The 8,051-nt window shown below is 33.7% G+C and overlaps 1 non-coding gene across 6 annotated transcripts; it reads right to left on the minus strand.

Annotated features, from left to right (window-relative positions):
* Positions 1-832: 832 nt before the first annotated feature.
* On the minus strand, positions 833-6,986 carry LOC107848697. 6 transcript variants are annotated; one of them, XR_007046575.1, is made up of 8 exons: positions 6,829-6,980; positions 6,329-6,442; positions 5,848-6,045; positions 2,382-4,537; positions 2,003-2,173; positions 1,803-1,897; positions 1,593-1,709; positions 833-1,363 (listed from the first exon to the last, which is right to left on the minus strand). It is a non-coding gene; the product is annotated as an uncharacterized LOC107848697 (transcript). The 6 variants fall into 6 exon arrangements; XR_007046573.1 differs by having other exon boundaries at positions 2,003-2,540; positions 3,679-4,537; positions 6,829-6,977; XR_007046577.1 differs by having other exon boundaries at positions 3,679-4,537; positions 6,829-6,975.
* Positions 6,987-8,051: the final 1,065 nt, after the last annotated feature.

Consider the following 8,051-nt stretch of genomic DNA (forward strand, 5'->3'; position numbering starts at 1 on the left):
CATATCTCTCAGTGAATGTAGCTCTCAGTTCACGTAATTCTGACAATTACATATTATGACTAAATAACATTCTACGCAAATTTCAAGAAAAAATATTAACGTGTTGAAAGTTACTATACACATATAGCTATAGTTATATTACTTATATGATCTTTATATTAGCACATTTGATTGGAAACTTATTATTCAAATTCTTCACAGTATCGTTCTAATAACATTTTATTGGTTTGCAGCTTGGTTTGGATGCTTCCAATGGCTTGTGTAATGGCACAAGAATGATATGAAGAGGTTTTGATAAGAACATCATAAATGCAGAAATAATGATCGAGCAAAATGCTTTCAAACATGTGTTTATCCCACGAATCCAGCTATCACCTCCCGAAAATGAAGGATACCCATTCAAATTCATTAGAAAACAATTTTCTGTGCGACTATGCTTTTCAATGACGATAAACAAAGCACAGGGACAGACAATACCAACTGTTGGATTGTACTTGCCACAACACGCTTTTTCACATAGACAGTTATACATTGCCCTCTCAAGAGGAATATCAATTTCATCGATAAAGGTTTTGGTCATGCCGGAGTAGCCAAAGCGGAAAAAAGAAACATATACCAAAAACATCGTCTACAAAGAGATCTTAGGTAAGATACAACACATGAAATTAGCTGATACAAACTTTTTTTACACCTCTTAATATATTATTACTAACTCACCTCAAATATTCATGTTCACAGGTTCAGGAGATACACAATACATTAGATTGAGCTATTCTGGAAAAATAACTACATTTATTCTTTTTTTAAAGTACCTTTAATGTAGCTAGACTCATGAAAAGATATTTAGTTGCATCATTCAACAATTATGTTTTGTTTCTATTATTCTCTTCAGTTTTACAAATGAAGCACAAATTTTACGAAACAGTCAACGGCAGAACACTTTGGTAGTTAGGCAAAAATACTACAAACATCTATTATGTAGCACATTACGACATGAAGCATTTAGGTAAAGAAAAGTATATGTATATTCACTACTTTCTTCAAGGTTGAAACTACTGCAAGCTACTGATATATTGTTAGTCATGCAAGAACCATCTGATCCACACACCAAATGAACCAACTATAACGGCCAGCCACAATTGTTCTTTTGGGATGCCCCTGCTGAATTCATTTACCTCCAGTCCTATGCTCATACTCCAGAGCGATGCTGTAATGAGTAGTAGAAACAATATAACTATTAAATGGAGCTTCCAACTATCGATTCTCCAATGGTATCAAATGTGACCTCTGCTTTATCTCCATTTTTTTCAGTACTTCTCATTACTGCCTCTTTTAGATGTTCCAACTTTTTAGCTACTGTGGTCTGCAATAGGACACAAACTGTTCATTTTACAAAGCTCAATATTTACCTGTATGAACTAAAATGTGCTCTAATGTGGACTACAACCATTATTTAACAATTATAGAACGGTAATCCTTTGAATAAGTAAGCTTAAAAAGGATATTGAAGAATTATATGAATTTTTTTTTGCAAATTAAGAGCAGTGTCATAATTGCCAAGGTGTAGGCAATAAGAAGAGACATAGACTTACATCAGGAGAACTATCGATCTCTATGAAAACTGCTTGCATATTGACAAAGATTTCAGAGTTGCTAGCCTGTCGCTTTATACTCTCCTTGGCACTTTTGACCATCCTCCTCCGAATCAGCTGGTTCACATTGCATAAAGTTCATCGGTTTCAAAAGAGTAGCATCAATATAATCACTAGCATACGTTTTCATATATGCTAATTAGTAATTACCTGTCTCTTGAGAATAGCCAAGATCTTTGTATGCATAGGGGACTGTGGCAGGACACCATTTGAAGGAGCACTCCAATTAAGCCACAAAGAAAAGTCTAAGAAAATACCATTCATGTAATTAGATAATCTTCGGTTAATACAGGAGTGATGAAAAATGAAAAACAATAGAAGAAATCAGCTATAGATGAATAGCTAGATACCATAAATCCCAAGAGCAAGAGGTCACGATGATAAGCTGAAGGATTCTTAAAATTGAATTCCTTTTGTTGTGCCATTTGTGAAGCAATAGTATGATGAAAGAAATAAAGTCCAGCTATCATTACAGCTGGAATTAAGGCAGCAACGATGTATGGAGAAACCTTTCCCATATCCTACAATTGATATATCATGTGTTCATTTCAAGATTTTACAGTACAAAAGTGCAGATCGATGTACAAAGCATCCTGTGTTCATGCAAGGCCTAAACGAACAAGATGCATTGTATGCTGACATAAACATCAGTGGCTGATTCCACGAATTTCAAGATTTTTCAATAACCAACAGAAGATTAATCGATCAATCCGTTCAGAATCAAAGCACCTTGATTACAGTCCAGTGATGTAGAGATGCAGATTCCCAAAGAAGGGGACACTAAAGAGCCTTCTGGGAACTCCAGAGGGCACTTTGCTTGGCACTTAATATGAGAGTTTCGACCATACAAGAACCATTAAAGGAACTCCATAATCCGCAATAAAGCTTCTGAATCACCATGATTCAATGAGAAAATAAAGTAAAATTAGTTAGCCAATAGACACTACATACATACATGCAACTTCATGAGAAGATTTATATTACATGCATCGATAGTGTAAGAAATGCTGTAAAAATGACCATATTAGTGATTAAATATTTGCATGACATTCCAGTTCCATACCACCATGACCTTGCTTTTCTGTTTTTCAATGATGTGTAGACAAGGCCAAAGGAAAAAATGACTCAAGTAACCCGTTTGTATAGAGCCACTAGAATTGATATTTCTCTAAACTTGGGTCCTCACCTTTGGGAATTTTAAAGTCACTCACTAACCCCTACAAAATCAAATCAAAAGTCTTGCCTCAAGTTAAATCGTAAAGGGTGTCACATAAGGAGGTTTGACTAATTTGAACGGGTTAAATCAGTAAATAGAATGGGTCATAATTCACCTAAAATCTACTTTGATCAAGGTTGAGTGATCATGTAAATGTCCTGAATGCATGCGCAGACCATTCCGTTCACATCTGAAGGAGTTAGACGGGTTATTATATTTTCATGAGCTAAATTTGCTAAATCTATGTACGAAAATGCTCAGACTTCATACAAGTGAAAGGATCAACTGAAAATCCTTCCTCGGTGTCCAGTTTCTAATGCCTCATGAATTTTCTTTATCTTTAAGTGATTCTCTATTGAAATTATTTACCAACACCAGTTAAAATATGCAGCATCAGAAAATGACAGTCGTTCATGTGCATGGCGAGAACGTTAATACACCAAACTACCCTACATTCCCAATCTGATATTTTACTACCCCTGCAACATGATACAATCCTAGTTAACATGAAGGTATCCAAGGAAAACTTCAGAAGAAAAATTCCTAATGAGAATTTATAGAGCAACTACAACAAAGGATTGCATCATACAACAAAAAATACCCAGTGCAATCCCAAAGGTAGGGTTTGGGAAGGGAAGGGTAAGACATACACACACCTTACTCCTACCTTTGTAGGGTAGAGAGGTGATTTTGATCGACCCTCGGCTTGAAAGAGAAGTTATTCGAAGAAGGGTTGCAAGAAGAAAGAAATAGCACCAAAATATCAAGATACAGAAAGGACTACGTCATGTTTACATAAAATATCCATACCTAATGAAATACCCATGTTTAGCAGCTATTCCGAGCCTTTCACATAGTACAAGCCTTTCACTTAATGAACTTCTTCCTCTTTCACTAACAATATACACTGTGTTTTTAGGATCATTGCTTAAGGAACTCAACAGCATAATAACTTTAGCACTTGGAGCTTTAATCAATGATGACTAAGGTACTACAGTGCCATCATAGTCCAAGAATATTTCCCTTCTCTGTATCTTCCTATATGAGGAGACCATGTGATCAATAGACAGCTTTCTAAAAAAGGGAGAAAGTCCAATAACTATGAAGCCCAGGCCAAGACTAATGCTCCAGCAATGCGTACTATAATGATCTTTTCAAGCTCTGTCCAAATCATGCATAAAGCTACGAGCCCAGTAAGCTACATCATGAGAGCTTACATAGCGGTAGTGCTTCTCATGACGAAGCTATTTCTCGAAATCAGACATTGTAAGGGCCACATTTAAAGCCTGAGCCACAGCTTCAATATCCCATGGATTTACTCTAATTGCTTCACTCAAAGATCGATAAACTCGGCAACAAAGTAAACATTAATTAGCATGCAATAGAAACGGCCTGCTTTACACACAATGGTTTCAATACTGATGCCATACTAATAACACCTATTTGTATGGTGTGGACTCTTTATTTAGTGACCAGGCCCCAGAAGAGATACAAGAAAGGTCCAATAATCACCATAAGTCTCCGAATGAACAACATCATTAGGAGATTTCATATGCTTTTTCTGGTACTCTGCTTTTATATACTGCATGTCAATCTCAGTTTGCATGACTATTATCCTAATGAAAGTCGTATCATTCGTCCCCAAGCCCTTCATTGCCTTGTACAACTCCTGCATCCGTTAAACATATGTAAGCTGAAGTAAAGTCCTAAAGCTTATACAATTTATTCATATAAGAATTAAGCATAAACAATTGGCTTACTAAATCTAAGACAAATATGATTGAATAGATTACAGTAAACTACTTAAGATTCATTCTGATGCTCCAAATGAAGAATGTAATAGTACGTATTCCATCTTCATTACAATTACAATAAAAAATACGTATCTCTGTTATATGGCACTTGAGGAATAGATAGTTTCTACAGAAGCTCACAGAGTCAAGTAACTATCACATACTCCCTTTGTTTAAATTGTTTGTCAAGTTTTGACTTGAGGGAGAGTTTAAGAAAGTAAAGAAACCTTTTCACTCTTGTGGTCTTAGTAAAGAAAACTTTTCACTCTTGTGGTCTTAAACTAGAGATATGTAGAATGTACTAAAATTTCCTATAATATTATGGTCTTAAATATGCCTTGTGGTAAGTTAGAATTAAGGAGTTGCCAAAAAAAGACAGAGGCATTCTTTTAAAAATGGACTAACAAGAAAATAACACAAACAAATTGAAACGGAGGAAATTATCAATTTTCTGCAGAAAACTTGATGTTCCTCAGTAAACTAATATAAATTGATATATGAAACTTCCTCATAGACAACCAAAAATTACCAAAAACTGAAAGATGTAACTTTCTCTTATAGAATCAACATTACAATTACCCTTGAGCAGATGCTGCAGTTTTCTTGACTGACATTTCCAATAATAGGCTACCAATTATGATGACCAATCATCTTAACTTTGTATTAGAGATTTCATTAAACTTGGATCAAGAATATGTTCCAAAAAGAAAGATATTATCTTGGTTTGAAAATTAAAAATCTTTTTAAGACTTATCTCCAAGAGATGCACAGAAATTGAGATAAGAATGTAAAAGTAACTGCTACCTTATAATAAGCAAGAATCCACTCAAAAAGTTCACATCACTATGGAAAATAATAGGTGCACTAACATGTGGATGCTATAGCCATCTCTGAAGAGCCACATACGGTTTAAACATTTCATATTATAGAGCAACTGCAACAAAGGACTGCAGCATACAACAAAAAATATCGAGTGCAATCCCAAAGGTGGGGTTTGGGATGGGAAGGGTAAGACGTACACACACCTTACTCCTACCTTTATAGGGTAGAAAGGTGGTTTCGATCGACCCTCAGCTTGAAAGAGAAGTTATTCAGAGAAGGGTTACAAGAAGAAAGAAATAACACCAAAATATCAAGATACAGAAAGGACGATCAATCAAAATAACAGGCTCATAATTAGATCTACCGTAAATTTGGTTGATCCTTTTAGCAGTTGAATATGTCTCCCTCTTTGCTTCCTGAACATCTTTGCTCAAGCTACGAGCGGGATTTACTATTTGAACAACAACAAGTTTCCCCTGTAAGTTCTGGTCCTACTGTAGTAGGTACTCAAATGCTAGCAATTTCAAAGTAATGCCTTTGAAGATGTCCATATCATCCACACCTAAAGGAAGCAGACTATCTATTAATAAATCTCATTATTTATACTTTATCCTCCCCAGACCCAACTAGGTGGGAATACACTGGGTATGTTGTTGTTGTAACCCGAGATGACCATAAAGAGAATGTGGCCTGGGACGAAATGGTAAAAGAAGCTACTGCTGTAGCCACGCTTGAGGGAGAACAACGAGCATGAAAGAGATTCGTGGGTGTTAGACAAAGGTCATCAGGAAGATGGGTTGCTGAAATTAAAGACACCATACAAAAATAAGGGTATGGTTAGGTACCTTAGACACAACTGAAGAAGCACCAAGGGCATATGATGAAGCTCCAGTTGTGGCAACATCAAGTCTGCCGACTGTAAAGAGCCGAGGTTTTGGTTCTCCAGGAAGTCTTTTATCCTTTAAAAGGAAGACACAACAGATATAAAAAGTCAAGAGCATAGTAGAAGCAATGCCATTCGAAAGCAACAATTTCTGTTTTTTGGAAACAACTTTTAGAACTATCTGTATACATAACATAGCTCTACAAAACAGCTAATTATTCCCATGACACAGTTTTCCCAAAAGAACAAACATTTCAAAAAGACCCATACAAGCAGAAGACAATGTATGCAACTCTTTATAAAATCTTCAAAAAGGGACATGACTAACTTAGTTTCTTTCTCTCTTGATGAGCATATGTACCTGTAATTTTATTAAACCTAAATCAACTCGACTAAAAGACATAATAAACAAAAGTCCAAACTCCTCCATTGTCATTGATAAAAAGAGAAGGATAGACACACCTTTTAGGCTTGTTTAGTGCAAGATAGACCTTTGAAGGCAGTTTCTTAATTTATGTTTAAAAAGTCCAAACTCCTCCATTTTTATAATTTATGTTTAAAATCAATTTATAGAATTTTTATTATTATCAATCATCTCATTACAAGTGAAATAGAATTTTAATTTATTATTACTTAGTACATAAAAAAAATCGATAAAACAATATGCATTATCATAAGAGAGAGGAAATGTTTGAGTAAAGAGAGAATTTCGTGGGAAGAAAAGGAAGCTTTTGGAGTTTAGAAAAAAACAAATACTAATATTTGTTTACTTTCCTAATTCATTCTTTTTGTATTTTTAAAATTATTGGGCCTTTTGGGGTTTGGTCCATAATTTACTGTTTTACTCTTCAATATACATATTTATATGCATAATATTTTAAAGTTTTGTATAAATTTTACTCACTATTTATCAATTTATATAAAGTATTTTAAATGATTACAAAATTTAAAAAATTATTTTTAGAAAACGCTTGATACACGTGCAACGCACGTATTCTATTCTAGTATAGGGAAATGGAGGGGAAAATGTCCAAAAAATAAGAAAAAAATAAATACAATTGAAAGTCATAGAGAGGTGTCGCATCACCCCTTCTGCATAAATAAGCAAACCGTTAAAGAAAATATAAATTATTTTTTGCATCATAAAATATAAAGAATAATGTATTTCATTAATTAATAAATATTCCTTTTAAACCATTAATAGTATTATTTGAAGTTTGGTTAATAATTAGCACCAACAAAATTACAATAGCTATTACTTAAATGAAAATAAAATTTACAATAATCAAAAAATCATGAAAGCTCATATTATAGAAGTTACATATAGAGAACATATCCATGAACACTCACACACACACCTATTTTTTTTCGTTAACCATAAGAAAATACACGGAAAAAAATACAAAATTAGTGTAGCCTCTTTGACAAATGATCAACCTTCAAAATCCTATAAAATTTACAATAATCAACAAAAATTATTATATATAGATATAAATTTTACTTAATACAAATAAATCACATTAATTATAAAGGAAGATAAAAATAATTAACAAAATATTTAGAGTTTGAAAATTAAAAAAATAAATAAATAAATAAATGGTCTTCTTGAACATTAACTAATTGAGGGTTATGAATATAAAAGGTTTGAGAGTTATGAACATTACTAATATTTAAGAGTAAAATTT

The sequence above is a fragment of the Capsicum annuum genome, chromosome 11, assembly GCF_002878395.1.
Source record: "Capsicum annuum cultivar UCD-10X-F1 chromosome 11, UCD10Xv1.1, whole genome shotgun sequence".
NCBI lineage: Eukaryota > Viridiplantae > Streptophyta > Magnoliopsida > Solanales > Solanaceae > Capsicum > Capsicum annuum.